General features: G+C 44.8%; 1 long non-coding RNA gene across 1 annotated transcript; it reads left to right on the plus strand.

The window, feature by feature from the left end:
• The first annotated feature begins 3,456 nt into the window (after positions 1 to 3,456).
• On the plus strand, positions 3,457 to 22,534 carry LOC126064986 (uncharacterized). The gene is made up of 3 exons (XR_007514702.1): positions 3,457 to 3,760; positions 21,543 to 21,698; positions 21,855 to 22,534. It is a non-coding gene; the product is annotated as an uncharacterized LOC126064986 (long non-coding RNA).
• Positions 22,535 to 23,063: the final 529 nt, after the last annotated feature.

Below are 23,063 nucleotides of genomic sequence, written 5' to 3' on the forward strand. Positions count from 1 at the left end.
CAGTGCAACCACGATACTACATAATAACTGTCCCCCAGCCCCAGTGTTGGGAGAACCTCAGGGAATGGTGGAGAGTGGGGCAAATTGGTGAGAAGCGTCTGCCCAGTGTTTCCAGGCCTTCAGACTTATCTAAAGAAACACAAAATTCAGATCTGCATGTGAAATCTCTCAATTTCCCTATGGGTATTAATCTGTAAATAACTGCATGGGGGGCCAATGTATGTTTTATAAAGCATGAGTGTGGTTTGTGACCCTTATTTTGGAGGTAAAGCAGAGAGTTGAGGAAAAGGCAAAGCTGGAGAAAAATTCCTCTGGATCTGGTCTAAGATTATTGTGTCACCTGGGATAAGTGCTTGACTTTCCCTGTGCCTTGAATCTAAAGCTGTAAGATAGTTATAACCGTATTATTTATTTATTCTCCAACTTTTGGTGACAATTTTTATATCTTAAACACTGTACCAGATGGGGGGTTTAAAGATGAAATCAATATGCTTATCATCTAGTGAGAGAGAGTGTCAGGAACAGTGAAGTCCAGGTCCACAAGATGAAGGCTGCTATGAAATGAGAATGTCAGGGCAGAAGGGCAAAGCCACAAGTCTGCCTGAAAGAGATGACATTTCAGCAGAACTTGAGGGCTGAATGTGATTCTCCCAGGCAGCAAGAGCAGGAATAAAATTGTTTTTCCTTGATATAAAAGTACTCTGTACAGTAGTACAACATAAATTTTTTATGAGTTTGAGAAACATGCATATACAGCCATAAATTGTAAAGCGTGCAAACTGATACTACAAATCTAAAAATCATCTCTCTTTCATATATTAATTACCTACCACCTGTCTGTCAGTTTGTCGTACTGTGGCAGCTTGCATGTTGCTACGATGCTGGAAGCTATACCATCAGTATTTCAAATACCAGCAGGGTCACCCATGGTGGAGAGGTTTCAGCAGAGCTTCCAGACTAAGACTGGCCAGGAAAAAAGCTTGGCAATCTACTTCCGAAAATTAGCCAATGAAAAGCCCATGGATCACAATAGAATATTGTACAATAGAGTGCTGGAAGATGAGCTCCCTAAGTTGGAAGGGACTCAAAATACACAGTGGCCACAACAACGGACTCAAGTATACTAACCATCATGAAAATGGTGCAGGACTGGGCAACGTTTCATTCTGTTGTACATGGGGTCGCTATGAGTTGGAGCTGATTTGATGGCAACTAACAAGTTTAAAACCAGAGTCTTGGTCCTTTCCCCTGAGCTGTTCCCCCTCTTCTGTCCTACTGGGGTCACGAACGTCCAGGTGCCCATGTGGTACCATTTCTAACTCTTCACTCTTCCTCACTCTTCACCTGCCATTGGGAGAAATGTCTTTTCAATTGACTCTCCTTGCCCACCACCCCCAATCATGCTGTTACTACTCAGATCATCCTTTAGTCTCCTGTATGGACTCTTGCTGCTGTCTTCTAACTGCTTCTCCTGGCTCTTGTCTCACTTCTAGTCAATCTATTGCTGTTTCCAAAACCCAGATCTGACCACATTGTTCTCTGGCCTTAAACTTCCAGTGGCTTCCACTGACATCAGGACAAAGCTCAAGCTGTAGCATAGTGTCTGGATTAAAAAAAAGAAAAACATGTTTTGGAATCCGAACCCCTACCTCTATGGATATGATCCTATTTGGAAATAGGGTTTTCATTGTTACGTTAATTAGATCACAACCAAGTAAGGTGGGTTCTAAATCTAAACACTTCTGGGTATAAAAAGAGCAGATTAAACAGACAGAAACTCACACACAGGGGAAGACAGATGCTATGTGAGGATCCTCTAAAAGCCAGGAAACTAAGGAACACCTGGAGCTACTGACAAGGAAGGAATCAATGAGGCTGAGACCCTGGTTTGGACTTCCAGCCTCCAGAAGTGTGGTATTTGTGTTACAACAGCACTGGGTAACTGAGACACTCAGCACTCACAGTCCTCTACACTCTGGCCCAGCTTACCCTTCCTTCTGCTTTGTCCTTTGGTCAACATGTCCCTAAAATATCTCACAGATACCCTACGTTCCTGCCCACCAAACCCTCCCCAGAACATGCCTGGCACTCTCCCATCTCCGTGGCCTGCCACAGGCTCCTGTCTCATCCTTGCCTGACATCTTGCCATTTTTAGCTGGAGAACCCTGCCCATGCTCAAGTACCCCCTCCTCCAGAAGCCTTCTCTGGCTATCGCCCCTGCCTTCCCCCTGTGTGCCCACCGGGGCCCAGCAAGCTGGGGAGTCAAGACAGGCAAGGTAGGTGGGGTCTTGAAAGTCAGAGAGGGAAAAGTTTTTCTGAAAGTCATTTCTGCAAAAGCCTCAAACCCAGAGAACCCTTTCATTAAGCATGGAGACCCACCCGCAGAAAGAAAGAGAAAGCAATTTCACAGGTTGAGAAAAGACCAGGGGCAGAGAGAATGAAAAGCCACCAGTTGGCAGGAGGTGCTAGGGAGATTCAGCTGGAAACCGAGATCAAATGGGAGGTTGGGATGTTTCTGGGAAGCAGATGGGCCCCAGCCCTGGGTCCGCTGATGCTCCCTTCTGCAAGCCAGAGCAGCCTGTTCTCCAAACGGGCCAGACAACCATGAACCAGCCCTGTCCAGTGCCAACAAAGGGGTGCAGGGGGCCAAGGTGGGCTCCAGGCTATGGCAGTAGGCTAGCCAGCCTAAGGCAGAGCAGGCTCATGGGTGTTTCTGTATAAGAAACTGGGGAGGACAATAAAATTTCAACAGACCACCTCCCTGTCTGCCTTAAACATCCAGACATTTTCTGTTTAAACCAAGTCTCGAACTCAAACGCCTGGGCCATGCAGGTGACAAGGGACAATAATCTTGCCTGGTGGGGACAAGGGTGTCATGAGAAGCAGGTGCCCTCTACTCAGCCCCAGCTGATGGCTGCCAGATCTGTTGATTTTATTGAAATTTTTATGGGGAGTCCATTATTCAAATCTTGGCTCCATTTTTAAAACAGCGTACCAGGTGAAAGGAACAAGGCCACTAGTGTCCGGACTGTGATGTATGAGCTCTGATTGAGCTCATTAATTTGGAGCAAATAAATATGTCCCTTGAGCACATAATTGATAATCTGTCACTTAGTTGAATTTGTCTTAATGTCTAGGTATTTGTTCCTGCAGAGACTGGGCTTCAGGACGCATAACATCCACGAGTATTTCTCTGTGGTTTCCCTTGAGAATCTGTAGTTTTACGTGAGGGCAGTGTCTGCGTTAGGATTATCAATTTATTTTCAGAGCAAAAAAAAAGAGTTCTTAGACATCAGTTAGCCTAGTTTCCCCTCTGTAACTTTACAGATGGAGAAATTGAGGCCCAAAGAAGGGACAGAACAAGCTAGAACTTCCCTCCCCCAGGCTCTTGCCGTCTTTGTGCAGCTCTGGTGTAGTCCCCGATCATGCGCACGCGTGTCTGCGTCCGTGCTTTGCCTGGCGCTTAAGGAGAAGTCCACCGGGTTGCCAGATGTGCCGAGCTCCAGCGACTCCGAGGAAGTGGTTTGCCAGCGCTGAGAAGCAGGCACCGTCTGGGGCGTAATCTGGTCTTCCCATCCGCCACGCCTTTCCGCCCCCAGGAGATAAGAGGCCAGCGTGGAGGAAATGGACGCACAGTCACGCGCCACAGGAGTGGCTTCCTTTGCATTCTTTCATCTGCGGGCTTTGGCATGCCTCCCCTCCCCCTCCAAGTCACATGCGAACCCTGAGCACATCTGTGAGGGAGAGACAGCCACCACTGGTGAGTCCTGGCCTTTCCATCCTCCTCCCGTCTCTTGCTCCTCCCCCCTTTTTCCTGCAGCCTCTGCTGAAAGGAAGCACCAGAACGTGCATTTCTGTTCTCTGTGTTGTTAGGGGCTGTCCGATCTGATTTCCACTCACTGCAACCCCCTGTGACAGAGTAGGACTGCCCCTTAGGGTTTTCTAGGCTGTACTCCTTCCTGGAGCAGATCTCCAGGTCTTTCTCCTGAGGAGTCTCTGGATGAGTTGGAACAGCCAGCCTTTCTGTGAACAGCTGAGCGCTTAGCCATTTTGCCACCAGGGCTCCTTCTCTCTATATGTTAGCTCTTGCATTTTTCTAGAGAACCTGCAAAAGTGTTGGCAATCAGACAGAGTTGGAGAAAAATGTAGAACAAAATTCAAACTCACAAAAAAAGACCAGACTTACTGGTCTGACAGAGACTGGAGAAACCCTAAGAGTATGGCCCCAGAACACCCTTTTAACTCAGTACTGAAGTCATTCCTGAGTTTCGTCCTTCAGTCAAAGATTAAATGGGCCCATGAAGCAAATAATAATACACGTAGCTCAACCATGTATACGAGACTAAGTGGGCACACCAGCCATGGGCCAGAATGAGAAGGCAGGAAGGGACAGGGCAACTGGATAAATGGAAATGGGAAACACAAGGTGGAGAAGGGGAGAACATTGACACATCCTGGGGTTGGCAACCAATGTCACAAAACAATATGTGTATGCATTGTCTGATGAGAAACTGATCTGCCCTGTAAATCTTCATCTAAATCACAATAATAAAAAAGTTAAATAAAAAAGAGGGCAATGTTTAGCTCAAAGGCAAAGGTTCTAATGGTGAAATTGGAGGCCGTTTGCAAAAGGTAAATATCAGACAATGCCTCTTACGGACTCTACTCCAGCTTCTGGGAGGGTTGGCCTGAAACTTAAGGGGACTTTTCAGTCCTCTCCCACATCCCTTTCATTTTCCCATCCACACAGACCTTGCCTGGTGGTTATTGTTAGTCGCCATAGAGTTGGCTCCAACTCATGGCTACCTTATGTATAACAGAATGAAACGCTGCCCAGTCCCGTGACACCTTCAAGATCGTTGCTACAAACTCCCTATATTTACTTTAAAAAAATGTGTGCGTGTGTGTGTGTGTGTGGACAGAGAGAGAGAAACATCTACAGTGCTCAACTCCTCCCAACAATCAACTGCCTTGTAGGTGGCTTTTATTGTCCCCACTTTCCAGATGAGGACCCTGCGGCTCCTCTCCTCCTCTTGGTCCCTTGCCTTCATCTTCTCCCTGTCTTATCCCATCCTCCTTTCCTGTATCAATGTCATCTTCATTTTCGAAGTCAGAGCTGGTCCAGTGTTGTTGGGCTGCACACTGCTGTTCCATGCATGTGGGGCTGCAGGCCTGGAGTCTGCCTCATCATGTGGTGCCCATGCAGTGGGGTTTGTGCCTGGGTGGACATGTGGCCTTGGAAGCTACAAACTGATCTGCTCCTGGGTAGATGTGGTATGCTGCCACAGAGCAGAACCCCGCTGTGGCCAGGCAGCCTGGAGGTGAAGAGCCCGGCTCTGGAGGGAAAAAGGGCAAAGGGGTCCTTGCTGGCTCTGCCACCTCAGACCAGTGAATCCGGCTCTCTGCACCCATCAGATAGGGCAGTAACAGTACTAACCACAGCAGGTTGTTGTGAAAATGAGCTGAGACAATGGAGTGTTTCCAGAGGGACAGGCGCCATAGATGGTAGTTAAAATGATTTTAAAATGATACGTAGATAAGACATTAAATAGCATTGATTCACACAATGAGAACATTATGTCCTTTTTTATTCTCTTTGGATCCTTCTAATTACATCAAGAAAGACTCAGTTTGGTGCTAGTGTATCGCTAACACCTAACACTTGCTAATTATTTTTGTTCTTTTCTCTGTGTTTTGACAATGAAAGAACAGACCTCAAACTCGGAGTCTACTGCAGGCCACAGTATCTAAAAAAATCTAGCTAGAATTAAATAAATGTTTTCTTTTCGCTGAGGTTGCTTTTCTGGTTACTGGTTTTCTATTTACAGTGGTGATATAAAATTTATTTTTCAAGAAATGGATTTAAGTTTTAAAAGCAGGCCTGACTTTGCATTCGCTTGCTGTATGTTCTTGGACAAGTTCACTTGACCTTTCTGAGTCTTAGTTTCCTCAAATGCTACATGATGCTCCTGATAATACTAATCTCCTCAGGTTCTGTAAGGATTCAGTAAGATTATGTACTGTCCCCAACGCAATGTAGGAAATTTACCCTCAGGTATAGGTAGATGGTACTTGGGCGAGGCTTTTTAAGTAATATTGACTCATGCATCAGTTCCCCATTGCACCAAAGACAAAGCCTCAGTTTGGTACTGAGATGGCTTTAAAGCTTCTCTCATACCAATAACCTTCAACTGAGTGGAGAACAAGCCAAGGTTCTTAGGCAGGCAGCAGGGTCCAACTGAAATACTAGAGGGTTGCTTAGAGGGATGCGAAGACTATAGATGGGTAAGGCTTGGGGACAGGACAGGGCCATGGGGACAGTGATGTTTGAGGTTTGAAGTGGGAGAAGATTCCTCCAGGCAAAAACATGTCCTAGACCCCGGGAAGGGCAGTTTCCTAGAATTAGGGGTCTTAGCCTGGTTTGTGCCATGGCCCCCTTTGGTGAAGCCTATCAATCTTTTATCTGAATAATATTCTTGTTGCTGTTATTGTTGTTAGGTGCCATCAAGTTGGTTCTGACTCACAGCAACCCCCATGCACAACAGAAAGAAACACTGCTCGGTGCTGCACCATCCTCACAGTCGTTGCTATGTTTGAGCCCACCGTTGCAGCCACTGTGTCAGTCCATCTCATTGAGGGTCTTCCCCTTTTTTGATGATCCTCTAGCAAGTCTGATGCCCTTCTCCAGGGACTGGTCCCTCCTGATAATATGTCCAAAGTGCATGAGACAACATCTCACCATCCTCCCTTCTAAGAAACATTCCGGCTGTATTTCTCCCCAGACAGATTTGTTCATTCTTCTGGCAGTCCATGGTATATTCATTATTCTTTGCCCACACCGTAATTCAAAGGCATCAATTCTTCTTCGATCTTCCTTATTCATTGTCCAACTTCGATTGAAAATATCATGGCTTGGGTCAGGCACACCTTAGTTCTCACGGTGACGTCTTTGCTTTTTAATACTTTAAAGAGGTCTTTTGCAGCAGATTTACTGAATGCAATACTTCGTTTAATTTCTCGACTGCTGCTTCCACAGGCATTGATTATGGATAATGTTTTTACATGCATAAAATTAAAAAAATAAATTACAAAGAATATAAATTATATTAAATAAAAATTATCCAAGTAATAGAAAAGCTATGGTAATATATGTACTTCTGTTAATCATCAAATAACAAGAATAATGAGGTGAGTCTAACAATTATTGCAAAATCTCAGAATAGAAATGAGCCTCTTTCAAGATAGTCTGTAACTATAATGTGATATGAAAATATCAGTGATTTCTATTCAGGACAAAGTCACAAAACTCACAGATAGTACTGAAAAAATCGTGATTTGTGGCCTACATGCAGAATAGAAGGAAATGCTAACTTTTAGTTAGAAGGTAATAAGAATTAAAAATATGAATTTTTTTTAATTCAAGTTCACAGATTCCCTGAATTTTCTCCATTGACCCCTTATGGGGCTTCTGCTCCATGAAACCAGGTTAAGGAGTCCCATCTCAGAGATCCACCAGCCACCAGTTGCCATTGAGGGGATTCCAACTCACAGTGACCCCATGTGTGTGGGAGTAGGACTGCTCCATAGGGTTTCAATGGCTGATTTTTTGGAAGTAGATTTTCAGGTCTTTCCTCTGAGGCACCTCTGGGTGAATCTGATCCTCCAAACTTTTGGTTAGCAGCCAAGTATGTTAACCATTTGCACCACCCAAGGACTCCATCCCAAATAAAGAGTGCTTTCATTCTCCATGAGCTTATTTCATTCTTAGTTCGTGGGTGGGACAAAGGCCAGATTCTCTCAGCTTCCACCTGAACCCAGACACTGACCTGTAGGCCCAGACAGAGGACAGGTTTCTGGATACCAATTCGACCTTCATTAACCTCCCACCCCAGACATTATGTTAGTGCAGTCACTTGTGAAAGGGAATGATTAAAACAGAAGACAAGCCCATTGTGCTCCAAAAGCTATTCCTTTAGCCTCCTTGCTCCTTTCTCTTTGTTGCACAACAACATGCAGAGCTGGGGGGAGGGCTCGAAACGTAGAAGACCCTCAACCTGTATAGACAGTGGTGTTCTAATCCACAGAGGAGAGCCACTGCCCAGTTCATAGCAGTTTTTTATTAGGTGCCAAAGTAGTTGCTTAATTTTTCTCATCTGCAAACAGGCTTTGGATGGCCAACCTCTTATTAAGAGGCAGCTGTCTTTTCAAAAGCAGTGTGTTCTAATCAATACCATGTGAGCTGGGGTGGGGGGGGTGCCACAGAAATTATAACTGCAGCTGAAAAACCATGACACTTGCAGCAGGCAAACCATGAAGGCCTTCAGGACGGGAATAGTTTCCATGTGATTTGGAGATGAGGACACGCCCTGTGGGCCATGTTCCCCAGCTTCAAAGCCAAGCCACGGGATCTTGGGTTCCAACTTCTGGTGTAGCCGGAAGACAGGAAGAGGCAGAAGAGAGAGAGGCAGGGGATGGCTTAGATGAGCTCTGCCCTGGCATTTTATGACCTTAAAATAAAAAAGATAGAAGGTTAGAAGGATTCTTGCTGTTGCCCACCAACTTTGGAGAAGGGGTCCTTAGAAAAGGAAGTTGTCATTGCTGTTAGGTGCTGTCAAATGGATTCTGACTCATACTGACCCTGTATGACAGGGTAGAACTGCCTCCATATGTAATCTTTAGGGGAAGGACCCCTGGTGGTACAGTAGTTAAGCACTAGGCTGCTACGGAATGGTCTGCCCCTGTAAAGATTGTGGCCAAAAAGCCCTGTGGGGCAGCTCTGCTCTGTCATATAGGGGTCACCATGAGTCAGGATCAACTCGACAGCGCACAATAAGAACAACAACAATCTTTACAGGAACAGACCACCAGGTCTTTTCTTCGGTGAAGCCATTGGTGGGTTCAAACCACCAAACTTTCCGTTAGCTGAGCTCTTAATTGTTGTGCCACGAGAGCTCCTTCGAAAAGAAAGTGTTTCTGCAAATTGAAATTTCTCATATTCTGGTGACCCCCACTTAGGCTTGCCAGGTAAAATACAAGATGCTCAGTTAAACTTGAATTTCAGATAAACAAGGAACAATTTTTTGGTATAAGTATGTCTGGTGTAGTATGCTAAAGATATACTAAAAAGCATTTATTGTTTATCTGAATTCAGGTTTAGTGGAGTGTCCTGTATTTTTATTCGCTAAATCTGGCAACCCAGTGGATCCTTTGGATCTTTGTGCAGAAACACTGGACCAGCCTGTGATATATATAGGTTAGCTTAGAGACGGCTCTACAGCCAGCACAGTGGTTACCAATGTGGACTCTGGAGTCTGAAAGACTTAAAGTGCCTTCCAACTCAGCTTTGTCACTTCTTGGTAGGTTGATCCGGAGAGACTTACTTGGATTCCCAAGGCCTCAGCTTTGTCCTTTGCAGAATGTAGGGACTGAAAATCACGGCTGATATTCAGCCATATCCAGTGGTACGACCTGTACCAGTTGTTTAAAAGTGGGAGCGCTTCCCAGGCCAGTTGGTAACTAGTCCCCAAGTGCTACCCTCTGTTGTACCAGCTACCCTGGCTTGTCCCGTGTCCCCCATCCATACCTCTCCTCATGTAGCAACAAAAATTTGGCACAGCCAAGGGTGTCTGGGGCCCTGCTCCCATGCTCTGGCCAGGTTCCTTTCTGGTTGGCAAGTATAGGTGGCTTATTGATAGTTACACACATTGACTATCACTCCAGTTAGGAGTCATCTTAGTCAGTGTTCTCTAGAGACACAAAATCAGTGGTATATAAAATGTGCAACGGTTAAAGGTTCGGCTGCTAACTGAAAACTTGGTGGAAGATTACAATCTAGAATACCCGAGGGGCAGTTCTACTCTGTCCCATGGGATCACCATGAGTCAAAACTGACGCACATACACATATATACACATACTTATATATACATACACGTACATATATGTACATACACACACACATATACACACACATAGGTATACACACACACATATATCACATACATATATATAGAGAGAGAGACTGTTTACTTTAAGGAATTGGCTCATGTGATTGTGGGGGTGCTTGCAAGTCCCAAATCCATAGGTGAGGCAACTAGAAGAGTGAAGAGAATCAGAATGTTCTGTCAAAATGTCATTTATAGTCTGGAGGTAGAACACACCCCAGGGGAACTCCCTTTTGGCTCTTAAGGCCTTCAACTGATTGAGTCCTGCCCATGCTATGGAAGGTAATCTGCTTTACCACACCAAACCCACTGCTTTTGAGTCTGTTCCTACTCAGGGCAATGCTATGGGACAGACTAGAACTACTGCATGGGGTTTCCAAGGCTGTAATCTTCACGGAAGCAGACTGCCACAACTCTCTCCCCTGGAGTAGCTGGTAGTAGGTTTGAATTGCTGACCTTTTTGTTAACAGCCAACCGCTTAACCAATGTACTGCCAGTGCTCCATATATATATATATATATATATACACACACACACACATATGGAAACCTTGGTGGCGTAGTGGCTAAGTGCTACGGCTGCTAACCAAAAGGTTGACAGTTGGAATCTACCAGGTGCTCCATGGAAACTTTATGGGGCAGTTCTACTCTGTCCTGTAGGGTAGCTATGAGTCGGAATCAACGGCAATGGGTTTGTTTATTTATGTATATATACTACACACACACACACACGTGTACATACACATGTCACATATATATAGAGAGGGAGAGATTGATTTACTACAAGGAACTGGCTCATGTGATTGTAGGGGGGCTGACAAGTCCCAAATTCATAGGTCAGGCAATTAGAACAATGAAGAGAATCAATGTTCTGTCAAAATGTCCGTTTATAGTCTGGAGGCAGAACACACACTAGGGAAACTCCCTTTTTGCTCTTAAGGCTTTCAGTTGATTGAATGAGTCCTTCCCATATTATGGAAGGTAATCGGCTTCACTTGAGGCCAATTGATTTCATCACCATTAACCACTTCATAACAGGAACTAGACTAGTGTTTTACCAAACAACTGGGCATCACAGCCTAGCCAAGCGGACACATGAAATGAACCATTGCTGGAGCACCCGCCTCAAGTGGTTGTTGTGAAGGTTAAATTAAATAATGTGGAAAAACAGTTTGATACAGGGCCTGGCCAGTGGATGAAAGGAAAGAAAGAGAAAAAAAGAGAGATGAGGGAGAGAGGGAGGGAGGGAGGGAGGGAGGGACAGGGGAGAAAGGAAGGAAGGAAGGAAGAAAGGGAGGGAGGGAGGGAGGAAGGAAGGAAGGATGGAAAGAAGGAATTATGTACTAGTTATATAGGGAGTCTGGTTTTCCTTGTACCTGGCAAAACCTCTCCCCGCCCACCACCCTCCCGTCTCTCATAAGTTAAAATCACTGATTTTACTGGCTTTAAGGTTCCTTAGATATCATTCTAGTTTAATTCTTTCCACATAATTTACTGACTTACCTAAACAAGGCCATCCTTGTGTATTGGAGAATTGGTCTGAGGGATCATTGGAAAGATCTTTTGCTCAAAAACATTCCTTTCATCCAACTGCTACAATGCCTGAAATTCCACCATTAGCATTTCAGCCATCTTTTAAAATTGAACTAAGGCTTATCAAGATGTTTCTCAAAACCCCCCCTCTTTAAGCTGGGAAGGACTCAGAGTCAGCCTGTGAGCCTTAAGCAAGGTGGTTTAAAAAGAGACAGATTTTAAAAGAAGCTGAAAGGAGACTGAGGACTTGCCAAAGATGCACGTGGTCAACTTTAAAACTTTGTGACAGGCTGGCTATGCATTAAATTGTCCCACTGGGGCAGTTGTACATTTGTGCTGTTGCATAATAGAGAAGACTAAAAGCATAAATACTAACTGATCCTTTCATTCAAAAGGACTTCTGACAAGCAAGCCAGACCCCTGGCTGCTGTCTTATGCTAAGCAATGCTACAAGTCTTTCTTATATTCTCAGTGGAGGGTTTTTCAACTGGGTGGATGGAAATCTTTTTCACACATCTACAAAGCCTGGGTGGTAATAACAAAGCTTCCAAATATCCTGGGGCAAAAATATGGCTGGAATCATATCTATTCGTATAAGCAAATTGGTTCCACCATTTGGGTTAAGGCTAACTGTTGGAGTCAACAGCCCTTGTGTTTGGATGGCTCTTGATCTGCAGCCATTTTGCAATATTTTGAGGACAGTTGGAGAGTGCTGGCCAATTGCTGTCGTAGACTAAATTGTTTTCCTCATAGAACATAATAGCTACAACCTCCAGTAACGTGACTGGGTAAATTTGAAAGATCAGGAACTAAAGAAAGAAGAAGGAAGCTCTTAAGAAAACGGGTTAAAATTCTAGCATTTGTCTTCAAAGATCAATAATTGTGACTTACTAACGACCAATTGCTGATCACTAAACAAAGAAAGGTTTCCCCACCAGAGTCTAATTAGTTCCATTGTCTTTTTCTCTGAATTCCATTGTATTCCACTCTACCCATCGGCTGCCTGTTTTAATTAATTTTTTACTACATTCAAAGGTTTTGCTTGTGTGTCTCTCTGTTTGATTTACATTCCTTTTTGCAAATAAATAAATAAATATCAAAGCTAATGAGGCTCTGAAGATTTGAGATGTAAATACCATATGCAGATTCTTTTTTGGATCCCAGATCAGCGGAAGACCAAAAATAACACTTGGAAGTTTGATTAAGAAATCTCAGGCTCCCCCTTCCATGCCTTCCTCCAGATAGTCTTTCTGCTGGCAATTTCAGTTATTTGACAAAAAAAAAAAAAAAAATCATGCCCCATACACCCAAAACCCCAGGCATAAGTTCCTTTCAAGAATGGCTCAATGGGTACAGAAGGTGCTGAGTTGCTATTTAAGACCCGTCTCCAACTGATGAGGTCACACCTATCATGAGGGGTTTCCTTTATGGGTGCCTAGGTACACACACCTTCTACATTACACACACACTTTCACAGATACACACGTACACACTAACACACCCTCATATAGAGACACACATTCTACATAACACGTACACACATATTCACATGCACCAAATGAACGCACACACATATACAAACTCACAACACACACATTTCGCATTCAGACACACACGCATACTCTCATACACATTCAAAATCATACTCACACACACAGGCACACACAGTTATACTCACCCAGTCTCACCCACACATTCTCACACACTCACACAATGCTCTTACACACTCACAAATGCAAACTTGCAACACACATTTTCACACTCACATGCACCCACAAACTCACACACTCCTACCCACACATGCTCTTACACTCATGCACACACACAAACTCATGAACTCATGCACCCTCACACATAAACTCACACATGCACGCACACACACAAACTCATACACACATGCACACACAAACTCATACACCCACACACACAAACTCATGCACACATGCACACTCACACACAAACTCACACTCATGCACACACACAAACTCACGCACACTCACACACAAACTCATGCACACTCACATGCACTCACACTCATGCACACACACAAACTCACACTCATGCACACACATGCACACAAATTCATGCACACATGCACACTCACACACAAACTCACACTCATGCACACACACAAACTCATGCACACATGCACAGACAAACTCACACTCATGCACACTCACGCACAAACTCATGGACACATGCACACACACTCATACACACACAAACTCCTGCACTCATGCACACTCACACACAAACTCATGCACACTCACACACAAACTCACACTCATGCACACACACAAACTCATACACTCATGCACACCTACATACTCATACACACATGCACACACACACTCATGAACTCATGCACACATACACAAACTCGTGCACACATGCACACACAGACTCATGCACACATGCACACTCACACACAAACTTATACACTCATGCACACACACACAAACGTATACACTCATGCACACACACACTCATACACACATGGACATACACACAAACTCATACACTCATGCACACTCACACACACTCACACTCATGCACACACACAAACTTAAATACTCATGCACACACACTCATACACACATGCACACACCCACACACTCATACACTCATGCACACACACTCATACACACGTGCACACACAAACACACACACGTTTTCCCACACACCCAACACATGCCTGATGTTCTGACCAACCAGTTTCCAGTTTGAAACCTAGGCCACGTACAGCACACTGTCCAGTACTCCGGTACTCACACCCCCAAAGAGATATCTACGAGACATTCCAGGACCCGCTCCCGGCGGGCGTCTCGTGGGCCCATTGGGGGTGCTGTTATTAAACTGCATCAAAAGAGCCTTCATTGTGCAATCTGCTTTTGCTGGGGCTCTTTGTATCCTTTACTGAGAAAGTCTGATTCATTTCCCAGAAATGTTCATCTGCTATTAATCTTTAAGGATCTAGTTAGTGTTGTGATATTTTCAGATATTGTTTTCGAGCGGTGGGAGGCAGGGAAGGGCAGATTTCAAGTGGCTGTCCCCTGGCAGTTTCTGCGATTACTCAGTGCTTATAAGCAGCTCAGAGCCGTGTGACAGCATTTCCATGCGAGGGACTTACAATCATGTTTCATTAATTCGACGCGAATGAAGCCTCATTTCTGGCCTTGAGGAGCTTAAGATTTATGTGAAATTAATAACAGAACAGATGTCTTCACAATTTGGTTCCTCTGGAAAAAGAAGAAGAAGGGGGGCGGAAAAAAAAAGAACCTGATTACTTTGAAAACTTCAATGCTTTAAAATGCAGACCCAGGGAGTTTTTACTCCAGGGTAAAGGATGGTGCCTTGATATCGTCCACATCGCAGAGCTAAGTGGAATTTAAATGTCAGATTAATATTAAATAGTCATATTCCCCATTATGACATATAATAAACAACAGCTTATTACTTTCATTAATAAGATGTGTTGGACATTTAAACTAAAGCTTCCCAGATAAAGCCAGCACCTCGTGAGCAGAGGTGCGGGAGAGACCCAGGGGACGGATGGGGGAATATGCAGGCAGCCTGGTTTTTAGCTTGGTTTCTGATAATTTAATCATCCTTTCCTCCCAGGAAAACAAAATGCATCTGTGCTCACACAAACTCACTGGTTTATAAAGGAGCTGCGCCATCTCCTGCGGACTTGTGTGCCGGAGGTCAAATGTTCTCTATCCCACAGGACACCCTCAGTCTTGGCTTATTTTATTTTTGCCTCTTGCTTGAAATCCAGTTTCTTTACCCAGGCTTCTGCCAGACTCGATGCCTCTCGAGCTGAATTTTAACACTCCCCTGGGCTCCAGGATGACCATGGGGCATTGGGGGCAGGGATTTCACTTCTCTGAGTCCTAAGAGGGAAGAAGTGCAATGGACGGATTACCCACATGCATGTTGTTCTGCCACGAGTTGGGGGGAGAGAGAATAAAGACCCCCAGGCACAGGGCCACAAGGTTCCCTCTGCTCAGGCTGAGCAAGTTAATGATGGTTGCATTGGGTATGGGTAGCGTAGAATTGAATGGCAAAGCCCAGCGTTACATATTAGGTTCTAGAATCCAGTACCTACGCCACTGTAATGACCCTTTTCTCTATTTCAAATGTGCTGTATGTTGTTGAAGCTGTCACCTTCCCCACTTGCCCGTCTTCTACAAGATAGTTGGACCAAACCATCTAAAAGCTTCTCACGTTAACATTCGCTGTTTACTCTGAATTTTGGCTTTTCCAACTCGTTATTGTTAGGTGCCTAACAACATTATAGACTCTGGCCCAAGAACAATTATACTTCAATTGACAAGGGCTAAGTTTAACTCGAGCCTTCTCCATTTTTCTCTGCCTTCCAAACCCCTCACAACCTCAGATTTGACCTACACACAGTAGGTCCTCAGTAAAGACTGCTGAGTAAATGGATATCCATGACTCAACCTGAAGGTGAATCTGGTGGAGCCACTTGCTTCCACCCACTTCTTCCAATGGTAGGTCCTGAACAGTCTTCCCACCTTCAGAAAGAGGGAAACTGGGTAGAATCAAATGACGCTTGGGTAAGTTATTTAAACTTTTTAAGTCTCTGTTTCCTGGTCAGTAAAATAGGGATAATAATAACTAAAACCAAAGCCAGTGCCGTTGAGTTGATTCTGACTCATAGCGACCCTATGGGACAGAGTAGAACTACCCCATAGAGTTTCCAAGGAGCCCCTGGTGGATTTGAACTGCCAACCTTTTGGTTAGCAGCTGTAGCACTTAACTTCCCCTTGGAGATCAGTAAATGCTGTTTGAATTGAACCGAGTTTTTATTAGCAAAGGAAAAAGAACTCTCTTGGTCACAACTGAGACAAATAAAGATGGGAGGCAGGAAAAGGCGCCAATGTGGTGGCCCTGGGCTGGGTGATGGGGGAAGAACAGGAAGTGGAAATATTGGGGGTAGGCAGGGGATGGAGCTTGTTTTATTTATGACTTACAGATTTGTGGCCTGGAAGCTTTTTATACTTTTATGCCACTCTGAATTGGGGTATAGGTAATACTGAAGACCCCTGGTGATGCAGTGGTTCAGTGTTTGGCTGCTAACCAAAAGGTCAGTAGTTCAAACCCACCAGTTGCTCTGTGGGAGAAAGATGTAGAGATCTGCTTCTGTAAAGATTACAACCTTGGAAACCCAATGGGGCAGTTCTACTCTGTCCTTTAGGGCCACTATGGGTTGAAATTGACTTGAGGGCACACAAAAACAACTCAACAACACGTGTATTTGTGATTTTGTGAGCTTTTAGACCCATCAGTCTATTTGTATCTCTGTATTTCTAATAGTGTGAATGTGTGTGTATTGTATGCATAAACCAATTGCCAACCAGTTGACTCCTAGTCATGGTGACCCCATGTGTGTCAGAATAGAGCTGTGCTCGATAGGGTTTTCGATGGCTGATTTTTGGAAGTAGATCACCAGACCTTCCTTTCAAGGTGCCTCTGGATGGAGACAAACCTCCAACCTTTTGGTTAGCAGCCAAGGCATGTAAAAATGGTGTGGTGGAGGCATCTGACCTCCTTTAACTTTACAAGGGGGAAGGAGAATCAAGATCAGCAGCCCAAGGTTGGTTCCTATGAGGAGGAAGTCAGACATGACTCCTCTCTCTGCCATCTTCGCCAATCCTGACACCGTTCGTCCCTCCCATGGCACTTTCTACTTCTCTGCTGGGCACGATACTTCATTGCAATGGCCACACAGAACTCACAGACCATACTTACAATTATGGAGTTTATTAGCGAAGTAGCAGGTTACAGTTCAGGTTCAGGAACGCTCAGGATACAGCTCTTCCGTCAGGACAGCCTCTTCCCAGCCGTGCCCGCAAGCGTGCCTCTCCCAAACCTGGTAAACACCAAAACCCATTGCTGTCAAGTCTGTTTCGACTCATAGTGATCTCCTAGGACAGAGCAGAATTGCCCCATAGTTTCCAAGGAGCGCCTGGTGGATTTGAACTGCCGAACTTTTGGTTAGCAGCCATAGATAGCACTTAACCACTACGCCACCAGCATTTCCCTTAGTAGCTGCTGCTATTTCAGCAGCCTCCATTTATTTCATTGTTTGAGGGCTATAAAAAGATTTCAAACTAACATTGCTCCCAGTGCTTGTGGGAGCCAGTCTGCACAAAATTTAGATGATATAGATAAAACTATTTCGGTACACAACAAGGGCTATAAGCACACACCAATCAGAGAGCTGCCTCAATCTCGTGACGTGGATGAAAAGCCTGAGGGAATACTCAAGTCATGTGCCTCTGTTCATGTTTCCACCACCAAGAGAGAAAATAATTTGAATACCAAAACTGGATATAAAAATGCATAGCTCTGAAAGCAGGAACATGTAACATGAGAGTTGAGAAAGTTCTCATGTGAGATGCAATTTCTAGTACATGTGGACCCATGCCCAGCTAGGACAGCCTCTGGAACTTACTGCTAAAGCTAAGGTTGTAACTTTACAGTGATGACCACACAGCTGCCCGCTCAACCTAAACCCCCTACCCCCACCCCTTTACAGCAGCAGTTTTGACTACTGGTTCTTGCCTTGTGTTTGAGGTGATCCTGGGACCTTCCTTCTTGTATGGGAAAGCCTGAGTACCCTTTAATCTTCTTAGAACAAAATCCACTGAGCAAAATTATCATTTGATATGGCTGCACTTAGCCAATAGAAACTCATAAACCGTCTTAACATCATAATGCATTGTAAAAAAGACTCGCGAAGTATCATGAAACACATGAGAACCCCAGGCTTCCATTCATCTCTTGCTTTATGCCAGGGCAGCATATTAAAGTGATTTCAACTTCAGAGCAGAGCTCCCCAAAGAGTGCTCCAGTCTTAATTAAAATGTCAATGAAATATAAAAGTGCATAAGGGATATTTTCAAAATCATTCCCTTTTAACTTCTGTTGGCTAGCAGTTCCTTCCCTCAAGCTTGCCTGCTTGCCGGCTCAGTTCAGGTACCTGAGCCACCCTTCTTTTCTGCCATGAGAGACCCATTGTCTAGACGCTTACCATTCCCATGGGGGACTGGAGGGAGGTGGGCTGCAGATGCCTGCTTAAAGCGACTCTGTATCTTGAGCTGCCTGAGTTAGAACGCGTGGGTTAACATCCCCTGGGTGCACAGCCCAGAACTGCAGAGCAAAGAATGGATGGAAAGGGAGGCGGAAGTAAGAGGAGAAAACACCAGCCTCAGACTGACTAGGGGCAGCATCACTGAACCCGGGGAACAAGAGTGACACAGGATTTAATTAACTCAGGAGTCACCAATGCAGATATCTGTAGAACTAGACAAGTGATGTAAGTGGAGAAGTGGAAGAGGTGCAGGGTAATAGGAAATGGTGGGGACTGTGGTGAATTAGAAATTATTCTCCTCTTGAGAGGGGCAGTTGATACTCAACTTCAAGGTTGTTTCCTTGTGGGAATGCAAGCCTGGTGTCACCAAGAAAACTTCTGATGTTTTCAAGAAAAGCCAGAAATTAGCATTTAAAAAAAAAAAAGTAAAATCTCCTGGTTTTAAAGTGTTGGCTACTTATTAAAATGTTTAAAACCAATTTGTAAGTCAACAGTATTGTCAAAATAAAACAAGTCCATGGATCAACTTTAGCCTTCAGAGTGTCAAATCACACTCCTGGGAGGGGGATATTAGGTTTCAGCCTTGTCCATTACCTTGATTTCAATATCCACCCATCCATGCATCTATTTATGCATCCATCCATGCACCCATCCATCCATGCACCCATCCATCCATTCATGCATCCATCCATGCATCCATCCATGCATCCATCCATCCATGCATCCATCCATCCATGCATCCACGCATCCATGCATCCATCTGTGCATCTGTGCATCCGTGCACCCGTGCACTCGTGCACCCATCCACCCATCCACCCATCCATCCATGCACCCATCCATCCATTCATGCATCCATCCATGCATCCATCCATGCATCCATCCATGCATCCATCCATCCATGCATCCATCCATCCATGCATCCACGCATCCATGCATCCATCTGTGCATCTGTGCATCCGTGCACCCGTGCACTCGTGCACCCATCCACCCATCCACCCATCCACCCATCCACCGATCCATCCATCCATCCATCCATCCATCCACCCACCCACCCATCCATCCATCCATCTATTCATCCATCCATCCGTGCACTCATCCATCTATTCATTCATCCATCTGTGCACTCATCCATTCATTGAATATTCATTCATTTCTTCAGGTGCAAGGTAACGTGATAGAAACAAGAACAAGTCTAACCCCAAGTCCAACCTTCTGCCAGCAGTCCATTCTGAGCCCATTCTTGACTTTAGAGAGGGAGGCAGCCAAACATAGTTTATCAATAACGTGCATTTTTTAAGCAACAGACTAGGGATAAAAAGTCAAGGTCTCTAGACCTATCTTGGTCTCTAAATTGCATGTAAACTTGGGCTAATCCCGTCCCTTCTTTAAGCTCCTCTTTCCCCCTAGCACAAACTGGAGAGCCTTTTATGAGCCTTTCAATTCTCAGATCCCACAATGACCATTTCTGGTCTGATTCTTGACCCCATCTCAAGCCCAAGGCCAATGCTAAGCTCTGCCCTACCATCATCTATGTTCGATGAGCTAGTCTTAATAGCCTCACCTGCCATACTCTGCCCTTGACTTTCTCCCTGCCCTCTACCTGGACCATGATCATAAGAAATGCCTCTACAGTTGCTGGAATTGCTGCATTTTATGCCTTTAGCCAAAAGGAAAACATAGGAAGGTAGCAGCTATCATCTCCTCAAGACAGAAGTGGCTCCCTGGGCTGCAGAGAGAGAGAGAGAGCTATTACTAAGGGGTGGGGGGGTTTCTCCTGTGTCCCATGGCAATTCCATCTTGCCCTTATGATGGCAGGTGGTGGAGGTTCGGGGAGTGTTTTAGTCATAAGTGGAAGGTGGGCCCGGCTTTGTAGCTAGTGGCCTTTTGTGCTGTTGGTGTGAGGACCCAGGGAGGATGCCAGTCTTAAATATCCCCCACCTGATGCCACTGACAGTTCCTGAAGACAGGAGTCTCAACTGCTCACTTCTATGTCCTAATTCCCTGGTGCAGAGACTGCACATAGGAGAAGCTCAATAATGCTGACTCACTGGGGAAAAAAATCACTTTGTGGATGGGGACTTAAGGACCAGAGAAGAAAATAGACTTGCCTGAAGCCTGTTCCTCTATTCTCTCTCCCACTATCTACATGCACACTCACGCACACATGGAAAGACACACAGGCACACGCACGGACACATGCATTCAGACACCAGATATGCATACACGCGTGCATGTACAAACACACATACAGACACACGGGCACTCACACACAGATACACATGCACAGACACAAACACACCCACAGATACATACACAGACACATGCTCACACACACCAGTGCACAGACACACACAGACACACACACTTGCCATCAGAATCTTTTCCCAATCTTTGGCTCCCGGGAGCCACTAATGTAGCAACAATTCACTCAACAATTGACTCCAGCTCATCACCCCAGGTCCTGGAGATGCCCTTTCTCCTACACCTCTGTCCAAAGTTACCTGTCCTCAGGTTTGTGCTAAATATTTGACTCTCTGATCATCTCATTCAAGTTACCCGGCCCCCGCCCCCACCCCAAGGAAAATTCTTGCTTTACTAAGAACTCCTGGGCCTCAGGCAAAGGGATAGGTTTGGGAGGACATGTCAACTGGTGGTGAGAAGTATTCTTGTCATTCCTGAAGTCACATCCTTGAATATGCATTTCACTTCCATCGAGGCACAAGCAGGGAACACCCAGGTCATGGGTGCACCTAGCCTTGACCTAAGACTGAGTAATAAAGGATTAGCTCGTTTATGTCTATAGTTGTAAAACTGCAACTTTGCTTCTAGGCTGTGCGTTACTAAATGCTCAAGATGGTTAGACCAGGAATGTGTGCTCTCTCTGCCTGTTTCTCTGAATTTAAGCTTTCCGTTTTCTTTATCTACATATCTTTTCTTTGTGTCTTAGGTTATGGGTCTGTACACGTCTCCTGCACACGGTCACTGATTTGAGGACTTCCATGGTCTGTTTTCTGATCCTTCAGCCTGGGGCTTTATTCAACTGCTTTTCAAAACACCTCGCTCTGCTTGTCTCCACCGGATAACTTGACCATAATATTAACACGTGCGTCTTTTCAACTAGTTCAAACATTCCTCTTTCAAGGTGCTAGCTGCCTTTTTGGGGGGACGCAGGGGTGGGAGAGACATGCACAGGTTTGCTCTGTCTTTGTTATTTGCTGAGAAATAATGCATATTTTGTTCATCTTATCTGCCTTTCCAGCTTTCAATCAATAGCAGAGTGTTTTTATCCAAGAACTAACCAAATGGATGCAACAGATTCTCCGTGAATTTTACCATTATGACATCGTCTGAACAGATAATCCACAAAAATACTTCAGATTTCTTAAAAGTGAATTTAATTATAGGTAGTAATGTGTGCCGGAGAGTTATTATTATGAAAAGTCATGTTCTGTAAGCCTGAAATGACAGATTATATTTCAAAGGCTTATTGTAGAGGAATTAAAGGGCCCAATTTATTAGTTGTAAATGTCTGGTTATTGCAGCTTTGCTTTAAAAAAAAACACATACACGATCACAGCATATTCTAGCTGGATTTAGTGTATCTAATCCTTTCTACGAGAAGCGTATTTTGCACCAGAAGCTGCCACTGTGTTAATTTGTTTGTGAGACAGAGACAGGCAACTAATCTTTATCTTCTGATCCCTGAATAGCAATAATTTAAAGTACTTTGTGGGCATCTTCTGTGCCCTTCACTCCCATCCCTGCAAAATGATTAAGAAGTTGACATGTATTGATGAGCAGAAATACTATTGTCGGGAAAGAAATGAAGAGGACTTCATGGTTTCCTTTTCCTGGATTTGATGGGAAGGGTGAGGTGGGAGGTGCAGACATTGCTAAGGATCTGAGACTGGGCCAAACTGATTCATGCAACAAATATTTATTGAGCACCTACTATGTCCTAGGTACCATGCTAAGTACATCATATGTATGATCTCAAGCCTCTCAGACCAAGCCCTGGATATAGATATAATGTAAACTTTTTTTACAGATGGGGAAACTGAGGCTCAGAGAGATCATTGCACAGCTTGCCCAGAATAACTGAGCTCATGAGTGGCAGAGCCAGAACTTGAACCCAGGTCTGTCTGGCCCCAACACCTGTGTTCTTATCACAGCCTCCCCTTTCCCCGCCCATGTGGGAGTCACAGGCTAGCTGGAGAGAAGAGTGGTCCGCAGTTGACATTAACCACTGTGAGAGAGCTATGTTTATACTGCTCTGGAGGGCAGAGGGGAGGATGAAGGGATTATTGTGCTGTTGGGTCAGAGTGGGAAGGGGGGCATCAGGGGAGGCCAAAAAGGATTGGATGAGACTTTGTAGACATGACATTGAGCCAGGTCCTGAAGGATAAGTGGGTTCCTCCAGACAGAGGAATCCTGAAGAGCATCCCCCATAGGAGGAGGTCCGAAAAGT

The sequence above is a fragment of the Elephas maximus genome, chromosome 21, assembly GCF_024166365.1.
Source record: "Elephas maximus indicus isolate mEleMax1 chromosome 21, mEleMax1 primary haplotype, whole genome shotgun sequence".
In the NCBI taxonomy this organism is placed as follows: Eukaryota; Metazoa; Chordata; class Mammalia; order Proboscidea; family Elephantidae; genus Elephas; species Elephas maximus.